The sequence below is a fragment of the Leptonychotes weddellii genome, chromosome 14, assembly GCF_054177405.1.
Source record: "Leptonychotes weddellii isolate Sample4059 chromosome 14, ASM5417740v2, whole genome shotgun sequence".
Lineage (NCBI taxonomy): Eukaryota > Metazoa > Chordata > Mammalia > Carnivora > Phocidae > Leptonychotes > Leptonychotes weddellii.
Window position 1 is genome coordinate 5,391,910 of NC_138382.1, and position 20,936 is coordinate 5,412,845.

Sequence of the window (20,936 nt, forward strand, 5' to 3'; positions counted from 1 at the left end):
TCTTTCATTTGCAACTAGCTACATAAGTACTTCTCCCACTCAGAGCTCAGCATGCAGGGAACAGGGTATTCTCTGTTATCCCAGAGAAAAGGAGATGGGTTTATGTGTTAGTATCTTGTTAATACTTCAAAAATCTGCCTCTGGGAAGTTCTTCTTCTCTTTGGTCTCTCTCTAGTTTTGTTAGAGGAGCAGCACAGGAAGGAATAAGAGGCTGGGTATATCTCTGAGAGGCTTATTTGCAGAGAGGGGCTTTATATGTTTACATTTGCATATTATAGCAATAGATCTATGTTTCTCCTGGTCAAGGTTAGTGATGCAGTTCTTGGCAACAGTCCAGATGAAAATTAATTTACATAGCACTTTTGGTTTAAAAATGAGGCACTGAAAGCTGGTGCAGGCACTCTGGAAAACAGTATGGAGTTTCCTCAAAAAGCTGAAAATAGAGCTACCCTACGACCCAGCAATTGCACCTACTGGGTATTTACCCCAAAGATACAAATGTAATGATCCGAAGGGGTACATGCACCCCAATGTTTACAGAAGCAATGTCCATAATAGCTAAACTATGGAAAGAGCCTAGATGTCCATTGACAGATGAATGGATAAAGAAGATGTGGTATATATATACAATGGAATATTATGCAGCCATCGAAAAATGAAATCTTGCCATTTGCAACAACATGGATGGAACTAGAGGGTATTATGCTAAGCGAAATAAGTCAATCAGAGAAAGACAAGTATATGATCTCACTGATATGAAGAATTTGAGAAACAAGACAGAGGATCATAGAGGAAGGGAGGGAAAAATGAAACAAGATGAAACCAGAGAGGGAGACAAACCATAAGAGACTCTTAATCTCAGGAAACAAACTGAGGGTTGCTGGAGTGGTGGGGGGTGGGAGGGATGGGGTGGCTGGGTGATGGACATTGGGGAGGGCATGTGCTATGGTGAGCGCTGTGAAATGTGTAAGACTGATGAATCACAGGCCTGTACCCCTGAAACAAATAATATATTATATGTTAATTTAAAAAAAGAAATAGAATTCTTCTACAGAGTGACTAAATTATAGAGTGACTCAATAAAAAAAAAATGAGGCATTGAGCTCCATCTTGGTTAATTATAAAATTCTTCTCCCAGCTTTCTGTCCTAAGAATAATTTCAGTGTGTGCCTCCTAGACCATCTAGATTACACAATGTGTTTTTCCATGATCATTATTTGAAATGGCTGCCTAATCTCTCATAGAGTGGATGTACCATAATCTAATCAACCATTTCCTACTGTTGGATTTTTAAGCTGTGACCAACATTTTTGCTATTACAAATAACTTTCCTGTAATGGATTACACCCTTTGGTCATATATTTTTCAATCTTTTGATTATTTTCTTTAGTACAGATTCCCAAAAGATTCTAGGGGGTCCAAGGATATTAATACTTTAAAATCCTTGATAGATTTTGCTAAATCAATTTCCAGTAGACTGTTGTAATACCAATGATATTGTATCAGAGTACGAGTTCCCCCCTTCCTAACAAATATTGAATATTATTATGAATGTTGCTTTGTCTTGTAACTAAATGAATGGGAGAAAAAAGGTACTTTATTATCATTTCCATTGTTACTTTTTGAATTAAAAGTACCATGTTGGTCACTTTTTCCCATGTTGGTTAACTAGATGATCTCCTTTTCTCAATATCTATTTACTTTATTATACCACAGAAGTACTGAAGTAGCTTTCAAGCCGTGCCTATCAATAAGAAAACATAGGCTTATTGTTTCTTTTTCATGTGGATGCTTTAGGTGCGTTATCCTGCAGATTTATATATAAACCCATACTCACAGAATGAGTAGGGAAGTTGGGAGCATTCTTTTCTTTCTTTTTTTTTTTTTAAAGATTTTATTTATTTATTTGTCAGAGATAGAGAGGCAGAGACAGAGAGCACAAACAGGAGGTGCGGCAGGCAGGAGGGAGAAGCAGGCTTTCTGCTGAGCAAGGAGCCCGATGCAGGACTCGATCCCAGGACCCAGGGATCATGACCCGAGCCGAAGGCAGACGTTTAACTGACTGAGCCACCCAGGAGTCCCTGGCAGCATTCTTTAAAAACAAAAGCAAAAGCAACAACACCAAAAAAAAAAAAAAAAAAAAACCACAGCAGTGGCAAAATCTTTCTGAAAAAATAATCGCTAGAACATTTTATCAGCATTTACTTTGATCCAGAAGCATTGAGTTTATAGAGGATCTAATCAACTTAGCAAATCAGCCAAAAACAACAGTACATGACAGATCAAATTCCATTTGAACGAATACCTCACAGAGGGCAGAAGTAGGACCAATGAAGGGAGGTTGAAAGGAGACAAGATTTTTGCTAATGATAGGAAGAACTTTGTAGCAATTAGCTCAAACCCAAATCACACTCCAACTGTCTGGTGAAGGAGCAAGTTTCATATCACTCTGCTCCAGCAAAGATGGTCGGGGGGAGTTTGGGGTCATGTATGGGTATGAGGGAGGCCTGGTGCTGAGGAGGATGGCTTTGAAGTCCCTTCCCATTCTATCTTCCCTAGTGCAGCCTGTGGACCTGGCCCTCTTGGGCCTAGGAAGAGGGGACTCATCTGTATAGGACAGAGAAAGAGGAAGAACCTGTCCTTCTCTTCCTGAGGGTGGGGCGTACACTCGCCAGAATTTTGAAATAGTCAGACTTTATCTTGGGCATATTCCCACTTCCCTTTCTGTACTTTTGCTTACCATCTCATCCAGATCTCTGCTGCCCCACATTCCGAAGGGGGCCTTCACCTCCAAGCAGGACCCCTCCTACTGTATAACTCCTCTCTCTCCAACCATTTCAGATGTCCCATTCTTTTAATACAGGTAACCTCAGCTAGGTGTTGAGAGGAGAGCAACTGTTTGAACCATTTCACTCTAAAATGTGAATGACCGATAGCCCGTGACCTTCCCAGACAGACACGAGTTTCAAAACATGATGTTTCTAAAACCAATGGCACCTTTGACTGACCACGTGTGGTAAATTAAACTCCAATTAATAGCTCCTCTAGAGTTCAAATCCAAGCGAATCCAAGCTCCATTACTTGCTGTCTGGGGAACCTGAAGAAATCACCAAGCTACCCTGTGCTTCAGTGTTCTCATCTGTAAGTGAGGAAAATTTATTATCAAGCCCAGCATAATGGTTGACATATAGATGTGAGGAAATGTTGGTTACTACCCTCCCCTTGGCAGTCCTCCCCGCAGAGGTATCGTTGTGGATTTCCTTATCTCCATTTCAGTGTCCCTAACCCATATTCCTTGGGCGGGAAGGTGAGTATCTAAGGTAGAATCCGGGCAGCTGAGATCGACACGAAAGGACGAGTTCCTCAAGTTCAGCTGCCCCTACTATCCCTTTCTATTGCATGATTTCCTACCAATACACTGTTTACCTCTTCCCCTTTTCTTAGTGTTCATTTTGTGATTTTTGTTTGGCTGATTGTTGGGCTGAGGTGTTAAAGTTTGGTTTTGAAAGTGTGCTTAATTTATTTTCAGAATTTCTCATTTTCTAATACCTATATTTAAGGCTACGGCTTTCCTTCTTGGTAGCGTGTTGACTATAAACCACAGATTTTGTAAAGGAATACTTCTGTGTCCATTCATCGTTACATGTTTTTTAACTTCCATTTCATTTTCTCCTTAACCCGAGAGTTATTTAGTAACATGTTTTTAACTTTTTTTAGATGGTTGACTTTGGTGGGCATTACTATTGATTTGATTTGTGGCGTCTTACTGCCTCGGTATTATTAGGCATTAGGAGGCCAGGAGTCATTTGGCAGCTCTGTCTTCTCTCCGTATCTCCAGTCTCCATATTGGCATCTCTATAAATGATGCTAATTCTCAAAGTTTATATTCAGTGCAGGTAGGCTATAAATGGAAGGATGCCTCATTAAATATATATTTTTTTTAAGATTTTTTTTTTATTTATTTATCTGAGAGAGAGAATGGGAGACAGAGAGCACGAGAGGGAAGAGGGTCAGAGGGAGAAGCAGACTCCCCGCTGAGCAGGTAGCCCCATGCGGGACTTGATCCCGGGACTCCAGGATCATGACCTGAGCCGAAGGCAGTCGCTCAACCAACTGAGCCACCCAGGCGCCCGGTCTTTGGCTCATTTTTAATTGAGTTGGTTTTTTATTGTTGAGTTTTAAGAGTTCTTTGTATATTTTGGATAATAGTTTAAATTTGTCTTTTGCGAATATTTTCTCCCAATCTGTCGATTATCTTTGCCTTCTCTTGACATTGTCTTTTTTTTTTTTTTGATTTTTGATTTATTTATTTGAGAGAGAGAATGAGATAGAGACAGAGAGAGCATGAGAGGGGGAAGGGTCAGAGGGAGAAGCAGACTCCCCGCTGAGCAGGGAGCCCGACGCGGGACTCGATCCCGGGACTCCAGGATCACGACCTGAGCCGAAGGCAGTCGCCTAACCGACTGAGCCACCCAGGCACCCTCATTAAATATATTTTAAAAATAAATGACACAGTGCAGTGCTTTCAGTAAACCATAGCAACAGGTACGATTTTAAATGATAATCTGCTGCTGTAACAACCCACGGTGTTCTCTTAATATGGTGAAAGCTGATGGAATCATAATTAAATCAAAAGTGTGCTAAACCAGAGAAATAAAAATCTACTGTGTGTGTGTGTGTGTGTGTGTGTGTGTGTGTGTGTGTGTGTGTGATGCAACATCTTTGCAGGTAAGGCAATTATCTTCACACCCTCAATTAAAATTTGGCAATGTCTCCTAGCAGTTTAAGCAAGGGAAGTTTAATTATGTAAGCGCTGTTATTTTTATAGGCACATTTGGGAGTCCTCTGCTGATTGTAAGATTGCCTTATCGTAATGAGATAGCAGAGCTGACATCCTCCCAAACTGGTCTAGTTGTTTACTTATTTAAATATTTATCTTTTTCCCACAGGCACCGGAGACCAAGTTAGCAGTTGTGTTATCGTTAAAATTAAGAGAACATAATCAGCCTTACATTTGGGTCTTATAAGGTGACCAAAATGCTCTGGTTTGCTGGGGGCTGGGGGTTTCCTGACGTAGGGAACTTCCAGGGCTTAGAATGGGGGCAGTCCCAGACTAACCAGGCAGTCAGCTGCCCTACTTACTTCCCCACAGTAAATCACAGCATTTTCCTGGGCCCATCTCAGCAGCAGGCCGACTAAGCCACCTCACTGACTTGGCATGATTTAAGGGCTGCCAGAAAGGCCATTCTGTCTGTCCCCCAAATGACCCACAGACCGTCTTTCCAGACCTGCCATTTCTACCTTCGGTAAGTTATTCCTGAAGTCATGTTTCTTTTCAGCTGGAATTAGACATCCAAGGCCTTATCTTTGACATTATCTTTAAAGACCTTTGTTATAAAGCTTCAATCTGGAAAGGAAGACGTTTTTAGGACACAGCTCAAGGAACCCTTTGAAAAATGTTAAAAACCAGCATGGTATGGGTGACACGAAATTACTTAGAGGCTCCCCTCCGTATCCCCAGCTTCCTCTCATCTGCACCACCCCCCTCAGGCCATCGGCACCTTCCTTCTATCCCGAACCCTCTCCCAGAACCGGAGGTCCTAAGTGGACTTAAACTACCGGGCAAGGTTTAGAGTAAGGCTTTCAGCTTCATCAAGTTTAAAGAGTTACCTCTTCAGAGGACATGTGCACTTTAAGTGGGCGTAAAGCTCCTGCTTGCCTTAAATCAAAGAAAAGAGGCACAAAGTCAGAAATTTCAGGAAGAGGTATGAACGGCAGGAAGCCTGCCATGGCCCCACAGTGGAGTAGGCATCACCCCCCTACCCCAATTGCGCAAAGAGGGTCCTGGGAAGCTCCCGCACATAGGAAGCTTTCATCAGGGAGGTGAGAGAATCCTTTCTCTCAGCAAACATTTGTTGAGCATCTAAACTATGGGCCAGGCACACTGGCCTCCTGAGACAGATAAGACATCCTTCTTACCCACAGGCCCCCCTGGTCCAGGTCAGGGAGAGATGCCTGAATAAGTGTGTGCTGGGAGCAAGAAGGGGGAACTCTGGGTGACGGGACCAAGGGGGAGTCAGGGGCTGCAAGGACAGGCATGGTGAACACAGAATCTAGGCCCACAACACCTGTGCCCCTAAAACAGGCTGAGAGACGAAACCGAGTCCAAAAAGCAAAATTTTCCTTTTACCTAACCTTCCTCTAAAATGGGATTTTTGAACTCAAAATATCTTCGTTGATGACTAAAAACCTCTAAACATAAAAGTTGGAAGAAAAAAATATATAAATTATGTAAATATATAAAATTGAAGTAAATTTAATAGCATAAGTAACTTATGCAATTCTCAGGGAACCACAAACTCAATAAAAACTACTTTTCTGGGGGAATAAGGATTCAAAACTCCAAATATAAAAGGAAAGACTTCAGCTTTCGTGGACAATGGCTTGACTTTTTTTTCTTTGAAGTTACTTGTTTTTTTTTTTTAAATCACTTTCTGTTTCATTTCCCAGAAATAAAAACTGTTTGCATTCCAGTATTCCCACTTTCCAATAATAACACACTAACTGAATCATCTTTCAGGCGTTGTCTCACAATTAAAGCTTTCAACCCACATTCCCTTCTTCTGACTTGTATATACCAGAAATTTAACTAACTGAGTTAGGGGGAGGGTCTAAGTTAGTCACTACTTATTTCAACAGCACAACTTGGCACCTTCTTCAAGAAACACTACAAATTTTCAAGGAGATTATGGAGATGAATCTATCTTACATTACCGACCTCCGTGGTGTCAGTGGACAAACCAAGACTCATCACGGGTCAGCTGTGAAATGGAAGTCTTAGGCTGCAAGAAGAACCACCCAGGAGAGCTGGAGACCCTTTCCCTAATCTCTTGGTCAGACACTCTCTCAGTATGTTTACTCAGGAGGCAACCCTAGGGACAAGGGACCGATGAAATCGAAGCGAGGAATCATGTGTTAAGGAGAGGCGGTAGGTGACATCACCTCTTAAGGTCCCTTGCAAGTCTAAGATCCTGTAAAATTACTCTTCGGGATGTTTGAGAGCCTGGACTGGATGGGCCTTGCCTCGTGCCAGTGAACTACGGATTCCAAGTAGGTGCCTCCTTCCATCAGTTGTCCCACAAGGCAACAACACACTGACCCAACTCTTTTTTTCTTCTTTTAAGATTTATTTATTTATTTGGAAGGTGGGGGAGAGAGTGTGCACACGAGTGGGGGGTCGGGGCAGAGGGAACAAGAGAGACAGAATCCTAAGCAGGCTCCATGCTCAGCATGGAGCCCAGTGCAGGGCTCGATCGCATGACCCTGAGATCACAACCTGAGCCAAAATCAAGAGTCAGATGCTTAACCTACTGAGCCACTCCGGAGCCCCCAGACTGACCCAACCGTTCAGTCTCCTCTCCCCACTACTGCTGCCACCCCAGTACTAGAAATCAAGCCGAAAGTAAACAAAAACGGAGTGAGCACGGTTTGTATACTGGCTTGTAGACTAGGTCTGCAGTGATATTTTAGCAGTTGGCAACACTGACAATTTTAAGACACCATAAAAGTTAAAAAAAAAAAAATAACAATGAAAAGATGTCACCAGAAAGTCTTGAGCAGTGTGATACGAAGGTGAATGGATAGTTTGGGATTCCAGCACTGTTTACTAACTGTGTGACCGTGAGCTGGCTATTCAGTATCATTCATCCTTTACCACGTCAGTCATAGGGGACCTTAATCGTTCTTTCCTTACAAAACTGCTGTGAGGATCAAGCAAGGTGGCCATGTTAGATGCTGAACAGGGCCCCGCGCAGAGGAAGCTTGACTCCTCCCCATTGGACCCTCTGTACACCTCCCTTCTCTTCTCCACCGCCCTGTGGCTGGCTTCTGCTTGGATGTGGTCACCTGGGAGCCCCAGGAAGGCAGGAGAGTGAAGGCGGAAGTATATGTTCTCCAGCTCCCTATCTGAGAGGGTCATCACGGGGCTGCCAAGGTCCCTTGACAGGTGGCCTCAAGGCCGAGGTGAGGTGATCCTGCCTGCCTTGGGTTGCTCCCCCCCTCCTTCCTCGTGGTTTCCCGCACACCCCCCATGGCACTGTGAACAGTCCCTTTGTTAACCTCTCCTCAGATTACCCAGCTGGAGTGCACCATGGGATAAAGCAGCCGTCAGGAGCAACCGTGATTTATTTGGGAGTATAAGGTTAAGCACCAAACAAATTATAATACAGACACTGCAAAATACATACTATAGTGCAAATAAATCCCCCCACCTGCAGAAGGTAGTTAGAATAACTCAGACCATTCCTTACTTCTCGACCTTTTCATAGCACACCTCAAGAGTAGCTTTCTCTTTGAAAAACCTCCTGTCAGTTAGGGTTGCCTGATTTAGAAAACAATGATAAAAACAATGAGCAAATATTTTAGTGTAAAAATGTCACAAACATCGATGTTGCTTCTCTGAAATGTATTCATTGCCTAAATGAAATCCAAATCTAACTGGGTCTCCTGTGTTTTATTTGGCAACCCTACCAGTCATGGGAAGATTTGGACCCTTCTTCCATTCACTGTTTCTCAAATGTCTACTTAAGAACACACTTGCCTTTACAAGGGTGTGGGAAAGTCAGGCCTCATGATGAACCAGTACTTTGCCATGGAAAACAACGTTCACTGTCCACCTGAGTTCACAAGTAGGTACAGAGAGGCCAACTCTGGGTCACATTCTAGTCAGGACGCACCAATTGCATCTGCTCTCCACTCCTGCCCTTCTGTGTGCAACTGCCCTACACAGCGTTCCGCCAAGCAGACCAAGTAGGCCAGCTGGTTGGACCAGGAGAAGGACCACTGCCTGACAGTGACTGACGTCACCCCGCATAGGGAGTTGAGCTGAACCAATCAGATTTCTGGAATCTCCAGAGAATTTTGACTAAGGGAATGAGGCAGCTAGCAATCTAAAAAGATTCCTGATAAGCCTTGTGCTTTGTATGAAGCAGAGTTGGGGTAGAGGAAATAGTCATCAAAAAGAGAAAGACCACGACTGCATAGCAGAAATAAGCAGACTTCTGAAGACTAGCGAGAATCCATTAACGACGGAAGCCCATAGGAAAGCTCCATTCGCTTCCGGTCTCCAGAGTGTCTCAGGATGAAGAATCAGCCTCTGGCTCCTATCTCCCTGAGGCTCTGTTGTTTTGCTTTCTCTTGCATGGTGAAGGATGCAACCCCTCCTCTATACTTAAAACACCTCCTTCTTACTTAGGTAATTCGAGTGAATTACCTCCCTGCACCCACACCATAGGCTGCTGGGTCCCCACCAGGTGAGTAGTTTCCAACCCTGGAGAAATTCACATGCCACCATTGCCTTGGGGAAGACTAGGGTGAAGGGAGTAATCTATTCCTTTGGGACCCTAACTTCTAGGGGTCTCTAAGTAAAGCCCTTAAGAAGAGTGAGGCAGCACTGCACTTGCTTCCCTCCCAGTCCTTGCTGAAGTCAGGCTGGTGGGCCACACCTGTGTTTGAGTCATACCCAAGCACACGCCATTGCACTACACAACCTCGCTCTTCAGAGAATCCACGGTCAGCATGTCACCCATGTGAATATTTCATTTATGTGGCAGCTATTCCCATATAATAAACATTAACTATAAAAAACAATCAGGATGGCAGCTGTAAAAAACAATAATAAACAACAAGTGGTGGAGAGGATGTAGAGAAATTGGAACCCTTCTGCATTGCGGGAGGGAACGTAAAATGGTGGAGCCACCGTAGAAAACAGTACGGTATCTCCTCAAACATCTAAACAGAGCTCGCAAATGATTCAGCAATTCCGCTCCTGGATGTATACCCAAAAGAAGTGAAAGAAGGGGGGCGCCTGGGTGGCTCAGTCGTTAAGCGTCTGCCTTCGGCTCAGGTCATGATCCCAGGGTCCTGGGATCGAGCCCCACATCGGGGCTCAGTGGAGAGCCTGCTTCTCCCTCTCCCACTCCCCCTGCTTGTGTTCCCTCTCTCGCTGTGCCTCTCTCTGTCAAATAAATAAATAAAATCTTTAAAAAAAAAAAAAAGAACTGAAAGAAGGTAATCAAATAGATACTTGTACACTAATGTTCATAGCAGCATTATTTACAAAAGCCATATGGTGCAAAAAATCCAGAAGTCCATCAACAGATGAATAGATAAACAAAACATGGCATATCCATACAATGCAATATGGTTCAGCCATAGGAAGGAAGGAAAGTCTAGTATATGCTGCAATATGGATTCACCTTGAAAACATTACACTCTAAGTGAAATAAACCAAACACAAAAGGCCACATATTGTGTGATTCCACTGGTGTGAAACATTCCCAAATAGGTCAATACATAGAGACAAAAAGCAGACTGACCAGCGTTAGGGGGAAATGGGGAATAACAACTCGTGGGGAATGGAGTTCTGACTGGCATGATGAAATAGTTCTGGAAATGGATAGCGGTGATAGTTAACACAACATTGTGAAAGTACTTAATGCCACTGAACTGTACACTTAAAATGGAAAACTTTGTTATGTATTTTTTCTTACCACAATTAAAAACAAAAAACAACTGTCTGAGTCAGGGTTATAGTGGGCTTCCGTAAGCCACTAAACCAGGTCCAAGGCAGTGGAAACTGCTGCACATTAGAATTATCTGGGGAATTTTTATTTCTTATTTTTATTTTTTTAAAGATTTATTTATTTTACAGAGAGAGAGAGAGAGCATGCGTGAGTGTGCATGCAAGCTGGGGGAGGGGCACTGGGAGAGGGAGAGAGAGAACAATTCAAGCGGATTCCCTGCTGAGTGGGGAGCCTGCTGTAGGGCTCCATCCCAGGACCCCGAGATCATGACCTGAGCTGAACCCAAGAGCTGGCTGCTCAACTGACTGAGCCACCCAGGTCCGAAATTATCTGGGGAACTTTTAAAGTCCTCAGGGTCAGGACCACGTCTCAGATCTACTCAGTCAGAATCTCTGGAGGTGAGCATCAGCATTTTTTTAAAACTCCCCAATTTATTCTGATATGCAACCATCAAGAACAGTGCTCTAAGGCAATCTGCTTCTCCAACTTTAATATGCATACAAATAACCTGGCCATCTTGTTAAAACATAGATTCTGACTTTTACATCCATGGTGGAGTCCAAGCAGTTCTGACAAGCTCCCAGGTAATACAGATGTTGCTGGTCTGTGGGCCACACTTTGAGTAGCAAAACCCTATGATTCATCCTGGACAGCTGTGTATCTCTTCTCTTAAGAAAGAAAATTCCATCAGGACTTGATAAGAGATTCTAAGACTTAACAATGTTCCTTATCAAGAAGGTCTTCACATCCAAGCACATTTTCATATGGCACATTCATATGGCTAATATTTCTTCAGCCTATAAGATATTCCTCCAAGGCTCTCCCACAAAGGCCCAGATGCTCTCATCAGATACTTTGAATTACTGAATATTTCTTATTACCACTTCTGCTTTTGTCTGATTTCTCATGTTCCTGTAGATCCAAGTACAGATCCAGAAATATCCATTTAATAAGCTAAAGTGACTTCCACATCTTGGCTGCAGTACATAAAATATAACAATCAACATTTCAGGGAGACTTTGTGCCTGGTAATTTAGGAATAAATCATAGGAGATCTTGACCACTTTGACACTGATGTCCAAATCATTCTCTTTCCCAATATCAAGCAGTAATAAAGTTGACAAAGTACATTTGAGACTCCAAAGGAAATAAGTTTCAAAATGGTGCCAATTATACGAAAATAAAATGATACCATCACATACTTTTGTTGACAGAGATGCAGAAACTTCAGGTTCCAACAGATCTTAAAGAAAATGAATGAGATCTCCAGTAATGATTATGATCGGGAATTTAAATATTAGTAGCCAGAGATGTGAGAAACTCATCGGTGAGGCATCTAAAAGAGGTGGTAAGCGGGTGTTATTACAAAAAGCAGTTTGCTTTTAGCATCAACTTGTCAGATTATATCTAAAACAAGAAGGATAGAAAAGGAATGTCAGAGCTTCGCTCTAAATTAACTTTTGCCTGAAGCTGATACATACAATGCTGGTGCCCAGGTTAACTGGCAGAGTCCATCTGGAAAATTAAAAGTTCAAGAGCCTCAGAAAGTTTGTAAACTTGTGATGTGCAGCAGTAATGAATGATTACAATGTATGTGTAAAGATAGCAGAAAATCTAAGGGAGGAAGAGAAGAGACTCAAACCAACTGAGCATAGATTTTTGATAATAATTACTCGAAATGTGGCTAACATAAGCAAACTCATGATGACATTTTAAGGGTTCAATTATGGTATCTGATCATGCCGATTTTATATCAAAAAGTATTGAGAAGCATTTACAGCAGTAAATAAGGACATTTTATTAATAGAAGCCATAATAAATAATGATAAAAAACAATAATCCTGAATTTATGCTCTAAATATAGCAATAAATATACAAGATAAAAATGTATAGAAATAAGGCAGAAATGTAACCCATGATTAAGAGATTTTAATCCTCTGCTTTCAGAATACTATCAAAAAGAGCATTAATAAGGATACTATGGATCTGAATAATTTATTATGTTGCTCATTACCTCTTAGATAAAGATCTGCAGGGCAATTCCTCTCAGAGCTCATAGCCAAGACAGAATTTCCTCTCCTGATGAATAGATACTCTTTTTTACTTACACAATACTTTGAAACTATTTAAGAAAGATTTAAAAATATAAAGCCCAGGTAGTTTCTATTTTGCTGAAGCTGCTAGGAAGCCCAGGGCCAAACTTTGCTCTTAATGATGTCATTTCCTTAAGCCACGACTTATAATATTAATCTTCTTCCTCTCTGCTTGGATTTCTGCCTTTTAACCTGTATTACTGGTGTTGATCTTAGCATATCTGTACTTTTATTCTAAACCACCTCAAATCCTTTTTTGAAAGTATATCATGAGAAATAAATCAGTACAAATGCGATCTGAATGTGGCATCTAATAAAATAGAACGAATGGTACAGACCTGTTGGAAATCCTTTAGTCATCCTTGGAAAGGGCTCTTTTAAGGCTGGGCAGGACAGGCAGGCTTCCCTGGGCCAAGGCTTTTATAGGACTCCTTATTATTTGCACAAATCAGCATTAAAATGCATGGCCCAATCCTGGTTCAGACTACAGTCCTTGGCTGTCTACCATCTCTGCTGTTCTGGTTGGAATCTCTGTCTCTGACAAGCCTTGTGTGCGTGGTCCATCTCCCTCCTGGTTCCTGGCTTGCTGTTCCCATGTTGGCTCCCCTAGCACTGATCTTTTTCCAATGTTTACTGGCATCCCTACTAAGAACCATTTTCACCCAGTGAATCCGGCAAGCTGGCTAATTCCTCCGAGAGCCAACTCTTGTCCACTGCCCAGATCTGATCAAGCCTGCCTTGGTCCTGGCACCAGGAGACACAGGGCAGCCAACACACCATGGTGAGAGTCACATGGGAATCAAGGGAATTCAAAACACATGCTTTCTTTCCAAGTCCCTCTATCAATATAGTGCAGACTACAGAATGAAAAACAGACAAAGAAGCACTTTGTAATTATAAGAAAGTATCAATTCTATGTATATTAGTGCTATAAACTTGGAAAAGATAAAGACAGGCAGAAATGTTAATAACGTCTCAACATCTATGCAAGAGACAATTACACAGTATCTTAATGCCCTCAATTTCTCTCCTCAAGTAAAAGCTCAACTTTCCGAATTTCTTCTAAATATCTCATTCATTCACTCATCAGCTAGTTATTGGGCATCTACCATGTGTCAGGTCTGGGCTGGGCACTGGCGATACAAGAATGAAGGAGAAAGAAAGAGCTTATTGTTTAGTGGGGGGGGGAGTAGAGTTCTGCTCACAACACGAGTAAACACGGAGTATTCTGGGCGCACAGACAAGAGCCCTCTGGGTGTCCTGCAGGAACAGGATGAGTTCCCAGGGTAGGGGAGGCCTGAAGATGAGGGGCAGGACTGGAAGCTGCTGTGGGGGTGAGAGGAATGATCTAGAGGTGGTATGGGTGGAGACAAGAGGAGTGGACAGGGGAGAGTTAAAGAGGATGTGAGCTTGAGGGGGTTTGATGAGAAGGAAGAGAAGCAGGGATAATCATGGGGTCTGCTTTCAGCAGAAAGGTGGCACCTTCACTGTGACAGGCAACACAAGAGGGACATGGTGGGGAAGGAAGATGATACGTGGCATCAGTTATGCTTCCAAGAGATAGAGCAGAAAGAGGGAGAAAAGAAAAGGAGAGGGGGACAGGGGAAAAGAGGTTGGGGGTTGAAGGCTGATGACCCCAGGACTACTGACACCTCCACTGATTACAGAGTTGGAGCAGAAGATGAAGATGACCCTATACACACTTGCCCTTTCTCACTAGTTGGGTGTTAACTCTACAGCCTTACACCCAGTGACCTGGATGACATGATAGGTATGCTGGGCGGATTCCATTTGCTGGGCTAGAAGCAAGTCAAGTGCCTTGGAGAAAACTCTGGCAAAATCACTTTCTTGGCCCAATTCCCCAGGGCCCACAACTCATGGAAAGGAGGAACAATAAAACCTAAGAGAAATCATTGAAAAAGAGGGATTCTCCAAAAGCCCTAGAGTTGCAGCCCAAAGGCCTCTTTTTCTCTGGTTCCCACTTGGCTTCTAAAGGTAGGTACAGGGTGCCCTTCTTCCCAAGTAGAATGCTCAGGCCGTATCAATGTGGCCACATGTACGTGACCACATGACCAAGAGTCAAGCCAAAGTAGATTAATGAGCCACAAATAGGCTGGATGAAGCAAACTAATGCCAACAGCTCAATTCAAACTGTTGGACTCAAGTGAGCAGGAATTTTATAGGAGAGAGAATAAACATCAATCCTCATTCCAAATGCAAGGAAAGGCATTCATAACCTCTGATTTAAACTTGTCCCAATACATTTGATTCTTGGGGGTAAAACTAGCTGGAGCCTCTGTGAGAATGCTCCATCCTTGGAAGAGTTTGACAAATCTCACAAGTGTAAAGACCAGTCATATTTCTACTTTTGACCTGCTCACAGCTGACCTAGGCAGGTGGAGGTATGAAAAGCCTGGTACCTAATTCAGAGCGACCAACCAGAGTTCCACTGTCAAAGGTTTCAGGAGAGATGATGGGGTGTTTTTGAGAGGAAGAGGAAAAACAAAGAGGTAGCCTTTCACCCAGATATGGGGACAAAGTAAACTCAAAGTAGATGAAGAGAACTATGCTTTTTTCAAGTCTACACACACACACACACACACACACACACACACACACACACACACACACACCTGATCACCTTCTGAACTGTGAAGATATTAGTCCAAATTCTACTTAAAATTATTACTTGACACTAGAAGATTCAGGTTGCAGAGATCGTTGATGAGTCCATGAGTATCATTTCCAAGAAAATTTAGATGCATCTATGTAAAAATCAGCTCTTACACAGGCATGGGCATGTGTCTCCAGGATAGTAAGGGTTGAACCTGTGTGCGTATGACCTCTTGGAGTCAAGGACAAGTCACAGGTGCGCTCTGATTTAGCTTTGACATAAAGAAAGTACAGTTATGGCCTGCCAGCTTCTGACAAATGTTTCCTGTAGCTTGTTCCTAGCACTTCTTTGTGCCATTAACCCAACACTGAAAGTGAGTCCTTTCAAGAGGAGCTTCCAGAGAGACCCTTCAGGTACTCAGTACCAGGAGAAAAGAGACCCTTCGCTTTTCCAGAGAAGGTATCCTTTGCCATCTTCCTCTAAGAGAATATAATAATCTATTTCAGGGGAGCATAAAAGATAGCTCTCTTCCAAGGAACAGTGGCTTTTCAAGACCCCTGGGGTAAGAGGCAGAGGGAGGAGGACCTTCGAAGCAGGTCTGGACTCAGAAGGCCTTCATTTTTCCAGAGATTAGTTTTCTCTCCTAAATGTCTGCAATAGCCTTCTAATTTGGGGCCCCTGGAGTTATACGCCACAGTGGCCCTGGATGAACACTGTTGCTATGAGAGACTAAGATCTGACTCTAATAAGTTTCTCAGAAGCCAGGGTAAGGAGGAATGTTTAGTAAGAATTGTATGTCGTTAGCTGAGACAAAGAACTGTGAAAATGTCTGAAGGGAAGGAAAGGTTTTCCTGGTACTGAATTCTGAAAGTCCTTGCAGGGGACACTATTCAGGAACACCGAGTGATTTGTTGGAGAATGTTTTCAACAACAGTTGCCTTGTAAGTGCAAAAGCTGGAATAAAATTGTGTGTTTTTTTAAAGATTTTATTTATTTATTCGTCAGAGAGAGAGAGAGAGAGCACACAAGCAGGGGGAGCGGGAGGCAGAGGGAAAAGCCGACTCCCCACTGAGGCAGGGAGCCCAATGTGGGACTCGATCCCAGGATCCTGGGATCATGATCTGAGCGGAAGGCAGACGCTTAACCGACTGAGCCACCCAGGCGTCCCTGAAATAAAATTGTTTTATTTTGTAGTGACCATTCATAAAAGTAGAAGCATAATATTCAAATTTAATTCAATAAAGGAGATTTTGTTCAGAGTTGACCTGGGTTAGGCCAAGATAATACTCTTCCAGTGGTTGAACTTGACTCAAAGATAGAATCTAAAATTAATAGAAGAGTGTATAGATCGTATGTCCTCTGAGTTATATTTCCTAAGTTCATTTCTCTCAAAAGGGATTTTAATAGGAGTTATAAGGGTCTAGATTTTTCTCTGTAGCAAGGTCCTGAGTGTTTGTTGATGCTATATACCAGGATCAGCAAACCATATCCTCTGGGTCAAATCTGCCCCAATGTATGTTTTTGTATGGCCCATTTAGAAAGAATATTTTTTTTACATGTTTCTAATGGCTGGAGAAAATCAAAGGAAGAATAATATTTTGTGACATGCGAGAATGATATGAAATTCAAATTTTAGTGTCTATAAATAAAGTTTTATTGGAACACATTTACATTTCATCTATCAATCCTTTCATACTACAACAGCAGAGGAAAATAGTTGCAACAGGGACTGGATGGTCTGCAAAGTCTAAAATATTTACTATGTCGCTCTTTACGGAAAAAGTTTACCAACATCTGGAATTTACTGCTGATTGATGACAGACCTCAAAGTTCTTGAGATCAGTCAAGTGATTTATAGGATTCCCTAGTAGGAGCCACACTTGGATTATTAGGCCCAAGATAATTTAGAAAGAGTCCGAATTTCCTTCAGGAAGTCCCATTTAATCTTTTTACCATTTAATGGTTGGCTTTCCTCCTATTTGTATAGTTAAGAAAACAGACCTCAGATGTTAAGTAATGGCACAAACAGTTTTCCAGGTATCTAAGGTATAAAAAGCAGGTCTGTAGAATCTTCACTGGCAATATTATTGAAATAAACAAATAGAGAAGAAAATCCCCAAATTTACCAACTATGTGACCAAAGATGAGAAAACACTGTGGGTACTTCTAATCTTATTGAAGACTGATCTTACACCATGGATTCCAAACTTGGTTGGTAACCAAGGTAAAAAAAACAGAAGTGGAACCCTAAGGAAAAGTCAGTCAACAATGTCATAAGAACTCTCAGCAATTATGCTCAATTTGCAAATGAAGTGCGAGAGGAGTATGCAGCCCTGGAAGAAGTCAAAGTCAGCATTGACAGACACAAGAAGGGCAGCCAGGGCTTGTCATTTTCCAGGGCATTGTGCTGAGTTGGAGAAAGGAAGGGAGGCAGACCATTAGCTGAGTAGAGCGAGATCTTCCATCTCATTCTTCTGAGGTTCCACAAAATCTCAGCCGACAAAGCAGAACTCAACTAAAGACTGCACTCAGCCCAGACTAGCTATTTCCTCCCTCGTACCCACACCCATATTCTTGGTCTACAGAAAAGTGGATGTAAAGCAACCTGGTGTTTTTAAAAGGTATCAAATGCGAAAGATAATCTATCCCGGTAAAGGTGGAAACAATAACAATTTGAATTGATGGCATGAAGGAAATATAAGACATGGTCATACAGTGCGGAAGAACAGCACAAATAAATTAAGGGAGTTAAGAGAAAAGATGATACATAAAGAGGGGCGCCTGGGTGGCTCAGTCGGTTAAGCGTCTGCCTTCGGCTCAGGTCATGATCCCAGGGTCCTGGAATCAAGCCCCGTGTCAGGCTCCCTCCTCAGCAGAGAGCCTGCTTTACCCTCTCCTTCTGCCTGCCTGCCACTCTGCCTACTTTCTATCTCTCGGTCAAATAAATAAATAAAATCTTAAAAAAAAAAAAAAAGATGGGGCGCCTGGGTGGCTCAGATGGTTAAGCGTCTGCCTTCAGCTCAGGTCATGATCCCAGCATCCTGGGATCGAGCCCCACATAGGGCTCCTGGCTCAGCAGGGAGCCTGCTTCTCCCTCTCCATCTGCCTCTCCCCCTGCTCATGCTCTCTCTTTCTGTCTGTATCTCTGTGTCTCAAATGAATAAAGAAAATCTTGAAAAAAAAAAAGATGATACATAAAGAGAAAAATAAAGACAATCCTCTATAAGGATAACTGATACCCTTGCAAAAGCTGATGGAATCGAAATAAATACTCAGAAACATAGTACCAGAGATTTTCCCTGAAATGATGGCAGAACTGATTGAAAGAAACCAAGGTGCTTTTTAAATGAAGATTTAACATTAAAAAAAAAAAATCAACATTTGATTCCAAGTTAGTGAACTTCAAACATAAAGAATATTTCAGCCACATAGACAGAGGAAGCAAGACCCCTATGAGGAGGAATAATCAAGTTAGTCTCAAAAAAAAACTCTTTAGCAACGTTAAGAGAAAAATACAAAGTTCTGAGGAAAAAGGTAATCCAGAAGTATTAACAGACTACAAAGTTGTTTAAACAGGCAGATATAATTTCTCGAAATTTAAGAGAACTCGGGTCACATAGAACCCATAAAACTCTTGGAAAAGCAACTCACCTATATAATCCAGCCAATCAAATTCCACTCAAGAATGGAAAAGTCACGGTAAAAGGGCTAATGGTGATCACAGAAGTCTTTTAAATATTAAATTAAGAATAAAACCTGGGAGAATTATAACTAATCCAGAATGCCAATGTTACAATTCCTAGCAATTAAAATATATCAGAAACAAAAATCAGAAGGTAAATGCAAAGTGAGGCAGGAGAAAATGTAGGAGGTTCCTATTCTGTTTTCCTAACAAAGGAGCCATCTGAACCATCCAAAGTGAAGCACATTTTCTCTTAAAAGTTACCAACTCTAAATGATTTTCATAATTTCTTTTCTTAGCCCTAAAAGGATAGTCTAGAAAATATCTCTTGTGGTGAAAAAAACATTATTTGAAATTCAGTTTCTCTTGCTTTTGTTCAATTCAACTAAAATTAAAGGTATTATTTATAGTGTGATTTTACATATAATTCAAGTAAAATTAAACAATAATATTATTTATAACACAATCCTATGTGTAGGTAAACCCCAGAGCATAACATTTATCTATGTCTATGCATCTCTTTTACATCTGTGTGCAGAAAGAAATAAATGGAAATAAGTTGACCCAATGCCACCCTCATCTGGGGATATAGGACTTTGGGTGGTTTGTTGGGTTTCTTCTTCTTCTTCTTCTTCTTCTTCTTCTAGTTTTACATATCTTGAACTTTTATGTATTGTTCTGGCCACTTTTAAAATTTATACACAGTAAAATTCACTCTTTTTTCGTATACAGTTATTTGAGCCTAGCCAACTCTTCATCACCCCAGTCTCGCCTTGTGCTACTCCTTCGTATTCCAGTCCTCCTCCCACTCTCTGCCCCGCACAACCACACTCCATTCTCTCTTCCTATAATTTTGGGCCTTTTCCAGTATTTTATATAAACAGAATAACACAATACACATAGCCTTTTGGGTCTGGCTTCTTTCACTTAGCACAATCCATCTGAGATTCTCAACGTTAGCTGAGTATTAAAATCACCTGCAGAGATTTAAACCACCCCCCCCCCCACCACAGCCAGGCCACACCCCAACCAGAAATTAAAGTAAAGCAGAGTCTCCAGGGATGAGACCCAAGTGTATTTTAAAGCTTCCCAGGTGACGCCGGGGACAATCAAGGCTGAGGACCACTCAGCTCATTTCCAAACCGCTTCAGACCCCACAATTCTGTGAGTCTACTTTCAGCTTTCTCAAACCTATTTGTTAGATTCAGTCTGCTGGGGTCCGATCAGTCTCTGTTGGGGGCTGGGGCGAGGGCTCGCCTGAGTGCGGTGGGTGTTGCATAGCACCCTTGCTTCAACCCACCCGATGCCAGGAGCACCCTCCCCAAGCCAAGCTGTGACAACCAAACATGTCTCCAGACTTTGCCAAATGTCCCCTTGGGGGCAGAATCACATCTAGTGGAAAATCACCGCTGTACTACAAGGCACAGCAAGCCAAACGCAACTCAGTGCGATTTAGACGATTTGGACGCTTTGATAACGCGCAACATTTTCTTTTGTGTTTATCCTACCTGCTCATGTCTCCACTCCGGCTTTATTAAACCAACTAGGAAACTCCGTGTCCACTTTAATTCTGAGATCGAGTTGCCAGCAACCAGCAGAGGGCACCTCTAAATATTGACTGATGACTTCTAATTTCTCTGGCCTCCTGTGGAGTGCTGACAAGCTCAAGCTTGGCCCCGCAACCCCTGTGTGTGGGACCAGGGGAGAGTAGGGAGGAAGACAGGACCGAGGGCTGAAGAATGAGCTGAGGAGAGAAAAGATACCAAAAGAGAGCTGGGGAGCTGGCCGGCCAGGCGATCAGAGATGCGGACCACGGAAATCCAAATTAGTTCCAGAAACTAAAAAGATTCCAACTGCGCGAAGAGCCAAGGTCACTTCCAGCTTCCCGGAGGGGGTATGGAAGAACACCCACCTGGATGTCTTCCTCCTTTAGCCTGGCCCAACCCAACTGCCCCTGAAAAAGA

The 20,936-nt window shown here is 42.4% G+C and overlaps 1 protein-coding gene and 1 long non-coding RNA gene across 2 annotated transcripts in view; both read right to left on the bottom strand.

Moving 5' to 3' along the window:
- Positions 1-20,936, bottom strand: part of RCL1 (RNA terminal phosphate cyclase like 1) — a 156,516-nt gene that overhangs the window by 19,052 nt on the left and 116,528 nt on the right. The gene's annotated exons all lie outside the window — the stretch shown is intronic.
- LOC145716969 (uncharacterized) lies at positions 10,555-15,278 on the bottom strand. Its single transcript, XR_014139917.1, has 2 exons — positions 13,015-15,278; positions 10,555-12,098 (listed from the first exon to the last, which is right to left on the bottom strand). It is a non-coding gene; the product is annotated as an uncharacterized LOC145716969 (long non-coding RNA).